Genomic DNA, 12,132 nt, shown 5'->3' on the forward strand with positions numbered 1-12,132 from the left:
AGGGAATGTAGACCCCCGATATTCAAAGCTAGGCAAGAATAATCTGTTTAACCTAACAGTGAAGTAACTTGGTCACACTCTTGGGGAAGTGTGGGATTTTCTACAGATCTGCCACAATAAATCAGACTGGATGTACGTATGGAAGGGAAATAAATAAAAATCTGAGGTAGTTTAAGTTAATAAAGCTTCTGAGTCTCCTTCACTGATTTTTCCTCGTACGAATACAGTGACAGTCCTCAGAAAAATTAAAACAATGTTTGTGAAATCCTAAAGCCTTCAGATTTTTCTAAAAAGCATTCTTTGACTTGATATTCTTATGGTATAAAGTTTCAAATACCATTCAGCTAATACAAAACCAGCTACACCACGCAGGGTAGGCAGTCATCCACTTTTGGTTTGGATTATACTGTTGACAGAAAAGGACGTGCACCCTGTACAATAACCTGAACCTCCTTATCCTTGGCTTGGGACCTGCCTCCACACACTTAATTATATTTTGGAAATGGCTTCACCGAAAGCATGAGAAATAGCTGCCACAAAAGGTTTGCGAACAATCTAGGTTGCAAAAATGTGCTTTGAAGTATCCTGAGAGTACTTTAAAAAAAGGATGTGCCGTGAGGAAATTAAAATCAGTTTTCAAAAGAACGCTTAACTGCTCCCAAATGGACTAAACTGGTAACGAGCGCAGTTGGCCAGGGCTGACACATCCATCGCTATGGATTGGTACGGGGCCTTCAACAATGGCCAAACACTTATTTCTTTGGAAAAGGGAAACACCTATAGGGTAGGCGACCTGTTCTCCGATGTTGTGTAATGACGGAAAGTGTCCTTTTTGATGAAGATCATTAATGTACTTCCTGAGCTACCATGTAGCCCCATACCATGTTTTCTCTCTAATTCCTGTTGTAATATTAAGGGATTTTTAATAGAGAAAAAAATGAATTACTTGCTGCTTCATGGATGTAGCCCCACTGTTCATCCAGAAATTGCCCAGAATGGCACATCTCTGTGCCATACGTGCTACCAAATCAAGATGCCAATGCTGCTTCTAGACCTTGGCGAGCCCTCCTGCTCCCCCCAGCCGAGAGGCTGGTGGTGGCTCTGGGCGAGGAGCGGAGGTGGGGTCGGCCGGCCGAGGCGGCGGAGCTGCCGCTTCAGGGGGGCTGAGCTCGACAGTTCCCTGTGGGGCTGCGGGACCCCTACGGCTGCCAGGGCAAAACCCTGTCCCAGCGGTAGCCAGTGCCTTTCCTCTCTTACAGCCCCTCTGTTTCACATGCATTGGTCTGACTTGACAGCACGGTGCTAGAGTATCTCCAGTGAAGGCTGAGTATACCCTCGTCTGTGATCAGATGCCTGTCAAACACAACAATCAAAGCCACGGCCTGCATCTAAGAGCCTGAACAGTGTGATTGTCTTGGTTTAGCACCAATCACAGAATGATAGAATCATTAAGGTTGGAAAAGACCTCTGGGATCATCAAGTCCAACTGTCAACCCAACACCCCCAGGCCTCCTAAACCATGCCCTGAAGTGCCACATCTACATGTCTTTTTTGAACCCCCCCAGGGACGGTGACCCCCCCACCTATCTGGGCAGCCTGTGCCAGGGCCTGACCCCTCTGGCAGGGAAGGCATTTTCCCTCACACCCAACCTAAACCTCCCCTGACGCAGCTTGGGGCCGTTCCCTCTCGTCCTGTCACTGGTGACTTGGGAGCAGAGACCAGCCCCCCCTCACTCCAGCCCCTCTCAGGCAGCTGCAGAGAGCGAGAAGGGCTCCCCTCAGCCCCCCCTTCTCCAGGCTAAACCCCCCCAGCCCCCTCAGCCGCCCCCCAGCACACTTGTGCTCCAGACCCTGCCCCAGCCCCGCTGCCCTTCTCTGGACACGCTCCAGCCCCTCAAGGGCCTTCTTGTCCCGAGGGGCCCAAACCTGAGCCCAGCATTTGTGGTGGGGCCTCCCCAGTGCTAAGTGCAGAGGCACGATCACTTCCCTACAGTGTGTCAGGCCAGCTGGCCCCGATCCTTTCACCTCAATGCATGCTGTCATTTTACATCTAAGGCTGTTGTGGCAGCTGTTCTGTGACTGAAGAAAGCCCCAGTAGAAGTGTGTTGGAGTAACCCTGTCTATTCAGCCCATTAATGCTTGCATTACTGTGTCAGGCCGCTCTCCCTCCTTCATCTGTTGGCAAAACTGGGAGTGTTCTAAGTTCTCCATGAAAAGATGGCAAAATATTTCTACAACTTCTTTAAGCTAGGGAGGAAAAAAAACCCTGAACATGGAGTTTTAAAAATTCCAAGTATCCCTTTCTGGGTGTTGGTCATTTTGGCGACTCTCAACAAAGAGTCTAGAACTGTGAAACCCTCCAGAATTTCTCCTTTTCCAGTACTTCAGCCCTGGCAAAGAGTCTTCTGCTTCCAGTCGGTGGGGATCCATTTTTCAGTTTAAAACAAATGTTCACCCTTTGGACCCTAGCAGGGAGCTGATTTCCATGCTGGAGGATCTGTAATTAAACAGTAGGTGAAGGGCTTATTTGTGTTGCATTTTTCTGGGTGACAAGCATTTGCATTTGAGTGGTGAAACTGTGCGTATTGGTGACCTGCAGAACAGTTTGACCATGGACTGTGAGATTTGGATTTGCTCTTCCACAGCTCCACTGACAAAGGAGAACAGAGTTGGTTTTTCTCACCTGCTTTGTCTCTATTTCTCCACCACCGGTAACTCATGTGGGAAGAGCTCATGCATTTAGGGATATTGGTGTTCATTTCCTGGCTAATGACAACGGTCTTTGCTTAAGGAGCATCGGGGCAATACGTGAGTGCTGTCAGTTGGAATTAATCTTCAGAGAATTAGCTTGGTGCAGAGCTGGAGTGCCTTCACAGCACAACACAAACCAGTTTCACTCCCAAAGTGAGTTTGAAGGGTGAAAGGCAGGGGCTGAGACGGGAGAGTGGGACTGTTGCCTTTTGTATTTTTGATAGCTTAATTTTAGCTCTGAGAACTGCAGATAGGTTTCTTAGTAGACAAAATGCACCGTGTGCTTCACCACGATGAGAGCAAATGTTGGTTGGAGCTCCTTGTGTGTGTCAGAAAGGTCACACGTGTTGTGATGGTGTTTTACAAAAGGCACTGGGGTCGCTGCGCAAGTACAAGAGATGTGTGCTTAATGTGGGGAGCTGCGACAAGGAGCTGATCAGTAGCACTGAACACAAGGCAGTAAATCAGAAGATAAAGACCAGAAATCTGGATGATGCCAATCATTTCTACTAACGTTTTTTCATGTCGGCTTTTATTCCATGCCATTGATTTATTCTGACTGGATTGGTCTATGAAAAAGCATGTACTTTGGAGTAAGGGCAATGCAAGGAACATTATGTGAGAGAAATTAATTAAAATTAAAAAATTAGACCTGTAATCTTCCCTTAGGAAGTTTCAGATGCACATCTGGTATAACTTTCTGGTTAGGCAGCCACTGGTTCTAATCAAGCCCTCAGCTGAGAAGCCTGATCTCTGGACCACAACTTTGTAGCTTGTTCCAATCCCTCAGACTAATAGGAAATATTGGTACTCAACCCCGTGTCTTACACTTTCCCAAACAGGCCTGCTAAATTCTTCAGTCAGATTATGAAAATGTGTTTAGTGTTTGTCCCTGAGCATTAGTGCTGCTTAATCCCTCGGCAGCCTCGTTCCCCAGCTACACCGTACTTGTAGGTATCAAATGTGGTGATATTTTTATAGCTGATTTTAAACCTTGTGCAAATGGTAAAAGGCCTTTCTACTTAAAAGAAGACCCTGGATCATTAAAATATCATCCTTGGATTATTTGTTACAGGAAAAAGCAGAGAAAGTAGATTTTTGTGTGTTTGCAGCAAACACTGGGAGTGCAAAAAAGCATCAAGGGAAGTGCATTGGTATCTATTTCTAGTCCTATGGAGAAAAAGAGGGAACAACTAATGTGCCACCAGGTGACGGGGGATAGGACAAGAACACAGGCCAAGAGGCTGTGAAAAAAGGAGCTTCTTGATACCAAACGATTCACAATTCTGGATCAAATTTTGACTAATTGTTTTGACTGAAAAGATGGGAACACTGAATTTAAAAATATTTGTGCCGGTATTTTTAGAGGGAATTTCAGAATAGCCGTGTTTGTTTAAAAAGTAACATAAATCAAAAGAAGGCAGCTAGGCAAAAGTGAAATAATCTAAAATGTCAGAAAATATTGAATTAGGCCATGATTGAAATATCTCAGTAAAACAGAATAAAATTTCACAAAAATATTTCCCATTCAGGGAAAAAATACAATTATTTAACCATCGTGTCTCCTCCATCATTCCCTGCCTCCAAGACTGAGCCCCACCAAATGTTCAGATTCACAACAGATCTAAAAATAATCAACTTTTTTCCGCTGTAAATAGGACAGATACTCATCACGGTGGTACTAAACTGCTGAAGAACACCTCAACGGGAAGCGCGAATTTACAGTGTATATAACAGAAGCTGTATTTGACTCCTAATTGATTTTTAATAGCAGCCTGCGCCTGAGTTGCCATGTGTCTAGCCAGTAGCTAGAATTACGCTATCCCAGGTCATAAGCTACAACCTGAATTGGAAGCCAAATTATATAAATCTACCCTTCTACCATCAGTCCTTGAAATCTAGATAGTGTTTTAGAATCACCGTGCAATTAACAACAGCAAAAGGCTGGGTTATAAAGGTTGGGTTGGGAAAGGAGAGGATGGCTTGAGCCGTAGCCGGTGGTTAATCTGTGGTGGATGTCAGGTCTCATGGGCATTGCTCTCACGCTGCTTTGAAAAAAAGAGAAAAAGGGTTTGTATTTTATGGGTCCTTCTCTTTGCTGCAGTTAGTGAGGTTTCCTAGAGCCCTGGGAAGTAAGCAGGTGGCTATAATTTGTGTTATCTCAGTGCTTTATCCAGTTTATAGCCTTGGCCTAAAGAGAGTTCTCTGTCTGCCAAAGGCCTCCCTTCCTCCCTGAAATTCAGTCTGCAGTATTGGAGCTCTTAACCAGGGTGAGATACCTGTGTGAGTTAGTGGAGCAACTCCTAAGGTGAAGATGCTCACGTGGCAGCTACTTGCAGGGCTAAACTACTACAGTTTTGACACGAGAGCTTACACCTGAGGTTAGGGCTACGCTTTGGCCATCAGTGGAAAGTGACCCTGGAATGAAACGCAAAGGCAGTTGCAGGCGAAGGTCAGCACTCACTAAATGACCCTGGGTATGTCAGTGAGACCAGGGAGGCTTTTATTTTCTCCCTAACTGTGAAATTCTGTGCAAAAAAGAAAAATAATATCATCAAGCGCCAAAGCGTACCGGCACACGGAGCAACAGAGCAAACCCCCCTGTGTCCTGCAGCCTGCTGGTGCTGCACTCCAGCTGCTCTAAAAACCCACGTGAGCGGGCGCAAGCCGACCCCACTTGCACTGGGAAGGAGACGCTCTGAGCAAGAGCACTTTTCCAGGCAGCTGGACTGTTCACTTAACAGATAAGCAAATACAAAGTGGCTCAGCTTTGGCTCTTAACAAAATGACAAAGAATAAATACTGAATAGGGAACTAATCAACTGCCAGCTGATACCTTTGTTATGGTTTGTGCAGACAAAAACCTGAATCCTTCATGAAACTCCTAAGCAGTTCAGACTGACTGTGGCATGGAAAAATGACGTGCCGGAACATCGGGAGTGTCACTGCCAGCTTTACAAACATGTTCACCACCTTAAGTTAATCAGCAATCAGTTAACTCCTTGTAAAAAAGTCTCTCAGAGACAGAACTTCTTGAAACAAAAGAGACAGGGTCACTTTCCTTTAAAAATGATAACCTTAGCCTCAGGGAAGATCTCTAATTCCAGATGGTGTAAATCAGTTGCACTCAACTGTTGCGATTTGGAGAGCTGTGGCATGGGAAATGCAGGTGTCGTCCTCTCTGCAGTTAGCAGCACCGAACTCCGAGGGAAAAATTCTTAGCAAAGAAACACGTTATGAAAACGGGGTATTTCTCCATAGTTCGGCACATCTCTTCCTCCTGAGTTGGGAAGGTAATATGCCCTATGAATCTCACCCATAAAGAAACACCCATCATGTCCCATGGGATAATTAAAAAGGATAATTTACTGTGGGCTGCAAAGGTCATTATACGTGAAGAAAGACAAGAGCTGTAGCACGTTAGGGACTTATCAGCTGCAGCACCAGCTCCAAGGCGAGGGAAAGGCCCCTTCCCTTCAGTCTCAGACTGGCTGTCTAGCTCTCCAGGTCAGTGGAAGTTTGCAGGAAACTGCAGCCAGGCCAGGGTGTTACTGTTTACCCAGCACGGCTCGAGAGGGAACACAAACAGCAAACCGAAGGAAGCAGAGGCAGCGGGACAGCGGAGGGGAAGGGGGCCTGCTGTCCAGTCACGGGGACAGAGCCAGGCAGAAAAATCAATGCACAAAAGCAACTCAAAGGTCAAGTGCCTGCAAGAACATTGTTTACCTTCAGGCAGTGAAGCCCTTCATATTTAAATTCTCGTTCTGTCTAGGAGGAGATTAACTGCTGCCTGAGATGAGCTTAGGGAGGGTCCGTTTTAACTCAGTGGTGTAATAGCGATTGCCTGGGGAACGTGCAGTTCTCCCTTCGAGCCTCCACAGTGACAGCATGCGAACACAGATACGGGGCTCCTTTGCCTCACGGTGACATCTGTTCTTTTGTTTCGTGTTATCTGTAACATAGGTGCCTATCTACCAGGAAGTGGCGGGGTCTGTAATTGTGCCATGCTCACTTGCCATTTGAATCCCACTCTCCAGGGGGCTCACGGCCCTGTCCTGCCAGCTGATGAAGTGGGGGGACTTAAAAGCCCTCGCCGTCGTACCCCAGGAACTCAGCATGTTGTAGACTCAGGCTGTCTCTTACAGCTCTTTTCAGCACCGTGTCACCTGCCTGCGTGTTTGAAACATCCTCCTGAGACACACACACAGGATTTTGTGCAGGATTTTGGGTGCTTTTCATTTCTGCTCGTGTTTCCTACGCCGTGGCGGCAATTTGTCTCATGATATTTGTGTCATATCGAAAGCTGTGGAGATAACACCACCTCTCCCTTCAGATACGATCCATCAGCCCACTGAGATGATAAGCACTAAATGGCCTTTGAGGACAGTCATCCACGGGGCTGTTCATGTTTGTGGAGCTCCTGAATGCTCTCATTTTGCTTCTCACTTTGCTCCTGCTAAAGATAATTCTCTCACCCTCACTATTTATTTTCTTCCTTCAGTCATACTTTAGCTGGGAAACCTGGGCAGAGTTTCACAGGTTCTTTAGGTTCATGTTTTGACATAGTCCCCATGAAGTTTGTGTCCATCAAGGTCAAAAACACTGAGAGGAGGTTTATAATTTGTTCTTTACGATAATAAGATCATTAGCAGTTAAGTGACACTTTGGTCAGAGTATTTTGGAAAGCTTTACAAGGAAGCTCCTGGCCTGCTGTGTTCCTCCTGGTACACACCAAAGCTTCTTCTACGTACAGGAGTCACTTCTGTAAAGGCATTTCTTTTGAAACTGGATCTTTGAAAGTAAAGGACTTCTCGGTTTGGCGGGCCAGTGAAAAGAATTGGTGGTGGAATGTTTAGATTAAACAGAAAGCGGAATATTTTCTCTTTAGGCAAAACAAAAGTGACTGCAAAACCCCCAGAAGCCATCCTGAGTCAACATAAAGCATTCTGTTTTGGTCAAATGAAATACATTCTTCCCCAGGAGATTGCTGTTAGAAACACAGGGACGTTGGTGGAGAAAAATATTACTTTAAAAAATGTTACTTCAAAAATTGTGGAAGCAAAATGCTTCTCGCTGCCAAACAAATGAAAGGCAACATGGAAAGATTTATGTTTTTAAAAAAAGAAGTCTCCACACTTTCGCTGGAATTATGTTTCAAGCATCAGAGGAATTCATAAATTCTGACTCCCCACAACACTAGGTTTTAGGCAGGCATAGACTGCGTAGAAAATATTCACCAGCTTTACCTGAAGTCCCATCATTAAGAACATTAGCTGCTGCCAGCTTCAGACCTTGAGTAAGGCTCAGCAATTAGCAGCTAGTGAGTGGATAAGAAACAGGAAGGAAGGAGTGGGGGAAATGTGTGTGTGATTTTGGGCTGTCAGGCTTTCATTTAAAAATTCTTTATCAGTGAGAAGGAGGGGATCGTTACCTCCTCACGCTAGGATGTCAAGTGCTGTCACTGACTTAGTGCCAGGACCTTAGGCTGCTCACTCAACATCATGTCTTACAGGGCTCCTCCACTTAAAAGTGACGCTTTAGGGTATGATTTGAAGATACTGGATGTTTTGATTCAGAATTGAAAGCATCTTTCCCTTGGATCCAGCCCTTAATACTTGAGGAACAACTGAGAGGGTCCTGCACAGTGACGTAGCCTATATTCCCATGTCATGTAGCCCTAAACACTGTTAACTAGGATATGGTGCCAAACCCTTCCACCAGTCTGTGCGAGACAGCCAGCTTATCTGCTGGGCTCCACACCGAGCAGACAGGACAGCATTTGCCTATCTCAGCTTGCTGAGCATCTGGCAGCAAGCGTAGCTGTCTCAGGGTCTCCAGCATGACAGAAAGAAATGCAGCTCCAACTGTTCTCACTGGTAATATCTTCTGGAAAGCAAGCCAAAGCCCAAGTCAGGGCTGTCACCCTGGCCCTGCATCTCTGCTTCTCACATTCAGATTATCTCTGTGAACTGTCTGGAGAATTAAGGAGGCAGAAATCAGCTTCAAAGAACATCAGAACCAAAACATGATCTCACGTGAGGGGTGCTTTCACACACCTCCATCCTCTTTAGAGTTCTCTTGGTGGGGAAGGGATGAAGAAGATGGGGCTTCTCTGGGCTGTACCATTTGATAAAGAAGAGAATGTGGTTGATGTTACCCTCTACCCTGATGCAGTACTTGTACCTCCTCTCCTCCTCATCGTTTGCAATCGTAAGGGAGAGCTGATACCCTTCCTTGGGCATGCCTCGCTGCTGGAGCTGACAAGCAGTGAGGTGCATGCTCTGACAGGACAAGCTGCTTGGATGCATCCCCCTTTTTCCTTCAGAATGGCCTTGAGAGGACTTGGGCTCCCATATAAAAGTCTGCCTTGCTTCGAATTTGATTTCCAGTTCTAGTGCTCTGGACTCCTGGCAGAACTGCACTCTGGCTCCAGCCTGCAGTGCTGGTGCTTCATGGTGTTCATACAAACTTTAAAAGGAGTCAGAATTCAGCTTCTCTGCAGGGGTATCTTCTAGTTATGCTGTGGTCCTGCGGACATCAGTGTTGAAAACCAAATGTATGGAAACAAATTACTCCCTTAATCCGTGTTCTTAACTCATAGTAACACTGAGATGGTGAAACACCAGCAGCTGAGTTGCTCTGGGTGGGAAGGCACTGTCAAAACATTCCCCAACCTATATGTTCAAAGAGGGAACCACACTAGGCACAAAGAGGAATTGGTGTACTTGGACCCTCAAGTGGCAGCCGACACTGCTGCATTGGATCCTTTTGTGCCAATTAGTGTCTTGGTCAGTGGAGGTGGGACTCGTGTGTTTCTGAAGTAGTTATTTGAGAACCAGCCCCATCGTGGCCATAATTATTTCAAGAAACAGAATAACAGCCCTGCTTTACATAAAAAATGATGGAGAATGTCTGTTGCTGCCCTGCGTGCCCCACGTCTGCCATGAGGAGTTGCCTCCTTTAGCCCTACAGTCCTAGCAAAGCCGTACTATGGGGTGTGTGGACAGGAATCAAACCCCATCTTGGAATCTTGGATGAACTTTTCTAGACACTATTTGGCAAGATGTGACCGGTTCCAGTTACCACAGTAACAAGGTCAGACAGTTGCTGATAGTGGGAAGCAAAACCGAACTGAGCTCGTGCTCCTTCCTGCTGATGCATTGGCTGAGCGGTACAAAAAGGTGTAGCAAATCCCTTACCGCTACATAGAGCTAAGGACTGCAGGGGGAAATCTCTGCAAAAGCTGAGGCAGCGTTTCAGCTGGTACAGAGAGCTCTTCCAGCTGACACCCTGAGGACTATCTCACTTTGAGACAGTTGCTTTGCTGACAGTAACAGTATTTCAAATAGCTGAGAGCTGCAAATCCTGACTTCCCTCGACACTGGGGCCTGGGATAGCCCTTTGGGAAGGTGGAGCGAATATTGGCTTGATTTGTCTTTCTTGACTTCCTTCTCTAAGCAGTGTTCAATTTTGTACGTACCCTAGGAAATGTTGTAGAGAGGGCTGTCTATATTTTAACACAAAATAGACAGCCTGCCCTTTCCTTTGGCACAGGGATTCCAAAGGCTGAAATAAATGAGTATGTTGCTCACAGGGAAGTATCCATTTGCTTGGGAAGGGTAATTGCAGAAGATAGATAGAAACAAATGACATTGGCTAGCTGGCTTTGGCAGCATTTGCAGTGGAAATGCCGTCCACATGAGTCTCTCTGACATGGGCTCCTATGTGGGCAGCTAGTTTGCAGTGTAGACTTGTCTTTACTGCTACTGGTCCCGAACTGGCTCAGCAGAGACAGCATATTCTGTGGTCTGAGGGTGGGCTTCCCCCATTCACCCTCTTCTCTGACAGCAGCCATGGGAGAGTTGCTTGGCTGCTCTTCCCCTTCAGCACTGCAGCGCCGTGTTCGACCAGACGCTGCGTTTCGCTGCAGAGGTTATCCCTCAGAGTTGCAATGTAGCTAAACAACGCAGCTAGAAAACACCCGACTATTTCTGTCCCAGCCCTAAGCTATGTTGTGTTTTCAACAAGGAGATGGGCAACAGGAGAAGGGGGTTGTCTTGCTTTTTAATTACGATCCTTGGGACTTGCAGCTGCAGCGGGAAGCAGAAAAGGCCTCGGGAACAATTATTCAGGAATAAGATCCTGAGTTCGCCCTCCCTCCAGACTGTCAGTGCACAGCTGAGGCATGGCAGCTGACCCTGCCGCCTTTGGGTGCCTTATGATCTGACTGATGTGCAGGGGTCGTGGCTCAGTTGCACCAGGGGGGAGAGCTGCTGAATGCCAGATTCTGACGGAGCTTAGAAACCCCACCAGGGAGGCTGTAAAAACAGAAGCAAGCACAGGAAATAATAGCCAATAAGCAGGGCTTCCGATACAATCATGTTCTCATTTTGGTGTCAAGCAGCAGGCCACGAATGAAGGGAAAAAATACCGTTCCCCTTCCTTTTTTGGCAATAATGGCTTGTAACCTCAGAAGAACCTCCAGCCTTCAGGGTCTGGCTCAACATTTTCTCACTCCACCTGGCTCAACGTCATAAACACCCTGCTGAGCACTTGCTCTCTCCACAAAACGTCCAGAGAGGTGTCTTTTGGAGCTGTCCCTTCCCTGGCACTCACAGGCAACTGTGAGTTTCTTCACTTGGAGACAACTGATGGGTTTCTCGGTGATGTCCAGCCACTGTTGGACCTATTTCCTTTTAAAAGGCGTGTTTAAATACTGAACAAAACCATAGGTACGTTCTGAATGCCTTGCTTGACTCCACAATTCGTAGACCCCTCACTGAAGAACAGCTTGCTTGTCCCCCAGACAGCCTGCTGGCTTTCAACAAATATACACAGGAATTGAATGGGAGGAAGAGCGCGCCCTGAGGACAGTGTCCATGCTGAGGTATAAATAGCTTCATCTCGCTGGGGCCAAGCAGCTTCCTCAGACTGGCAGGGCAGAACTCAGCAGGCACTTGCAAGCTCATAGACCGAACTGCTGCGGCAGAGCTCCGCTTTGGGGTGGAGGAGCAGCTGGCTCGCTAGGACGGGGACCAGAGGGATCCCCGCCGACCTGCCTTTCTCACTACTTCACCCATGGAGTGCGTAGAACAACCTGGTTCATTTTCCTTCAATAACTTTTCCTTCTATAACTTTTAAAGCACAGGAGTCTGGGTAAGAGCTTTTAGAGCAGGGAGGGCATATGACACAATTAAATTGCATTCGAGAGAGGTCAGGCTTGGAGGGTGATTTAGATAAAACATCCATCCAGTGCTGTTTTTCAGGGGAACCTTGGCACAGAAATCCCAGGCGAGTGAGAGGACATCCTGCGATTTTTTTAGATTAGCGCTGTTCCAAGCGCATCACCGGCAAGCATTTCATAACTTGAGATATTTTCTT

The 12,132-nt window shown here is 46.6% G+C and overlaps 1 protein-coding gene and 1 long non-coding RNA gene across 4 annotated transcripts in view; one reads left to right on the top strand and one right to left on the bottom strand.

The window, feature by feature from the left end:
- Window positions 1-12,132, top strand: part of LOC135315390 (uncharacterized) — a 313,306-nt gene that overhangs the window by 189,715 nt on the left and 111,459 nt on the right. The window lies entirely within an intron of this gene.
- Window positions 1-12,132, bottom strand: part of LOC104051408 (vascular endothelial growth factor receptor kdr-like) — a 142,281-nt gene that overhangs the window by 86,147 nt on the left and 44,002 nt on the right. The gene's annotated exons all lie outside the window — the stretch shown is intronic.

This window comes from Phalacrocorax carbo, chromosome 11 (assembly GCF_963921805.1).
Source record: "Phalacrocorax carbo chromosome 11, bPhaCar2.1, whole genome shotgun sequence".
Taxonomy (NCBI): domain Eukaryota; kingdom Metazoa; phylum Chordata; class Aves; order Suliformes; family Phalacrocoracidae; genus Phalacrocorax; species Phalacrocorax carbo.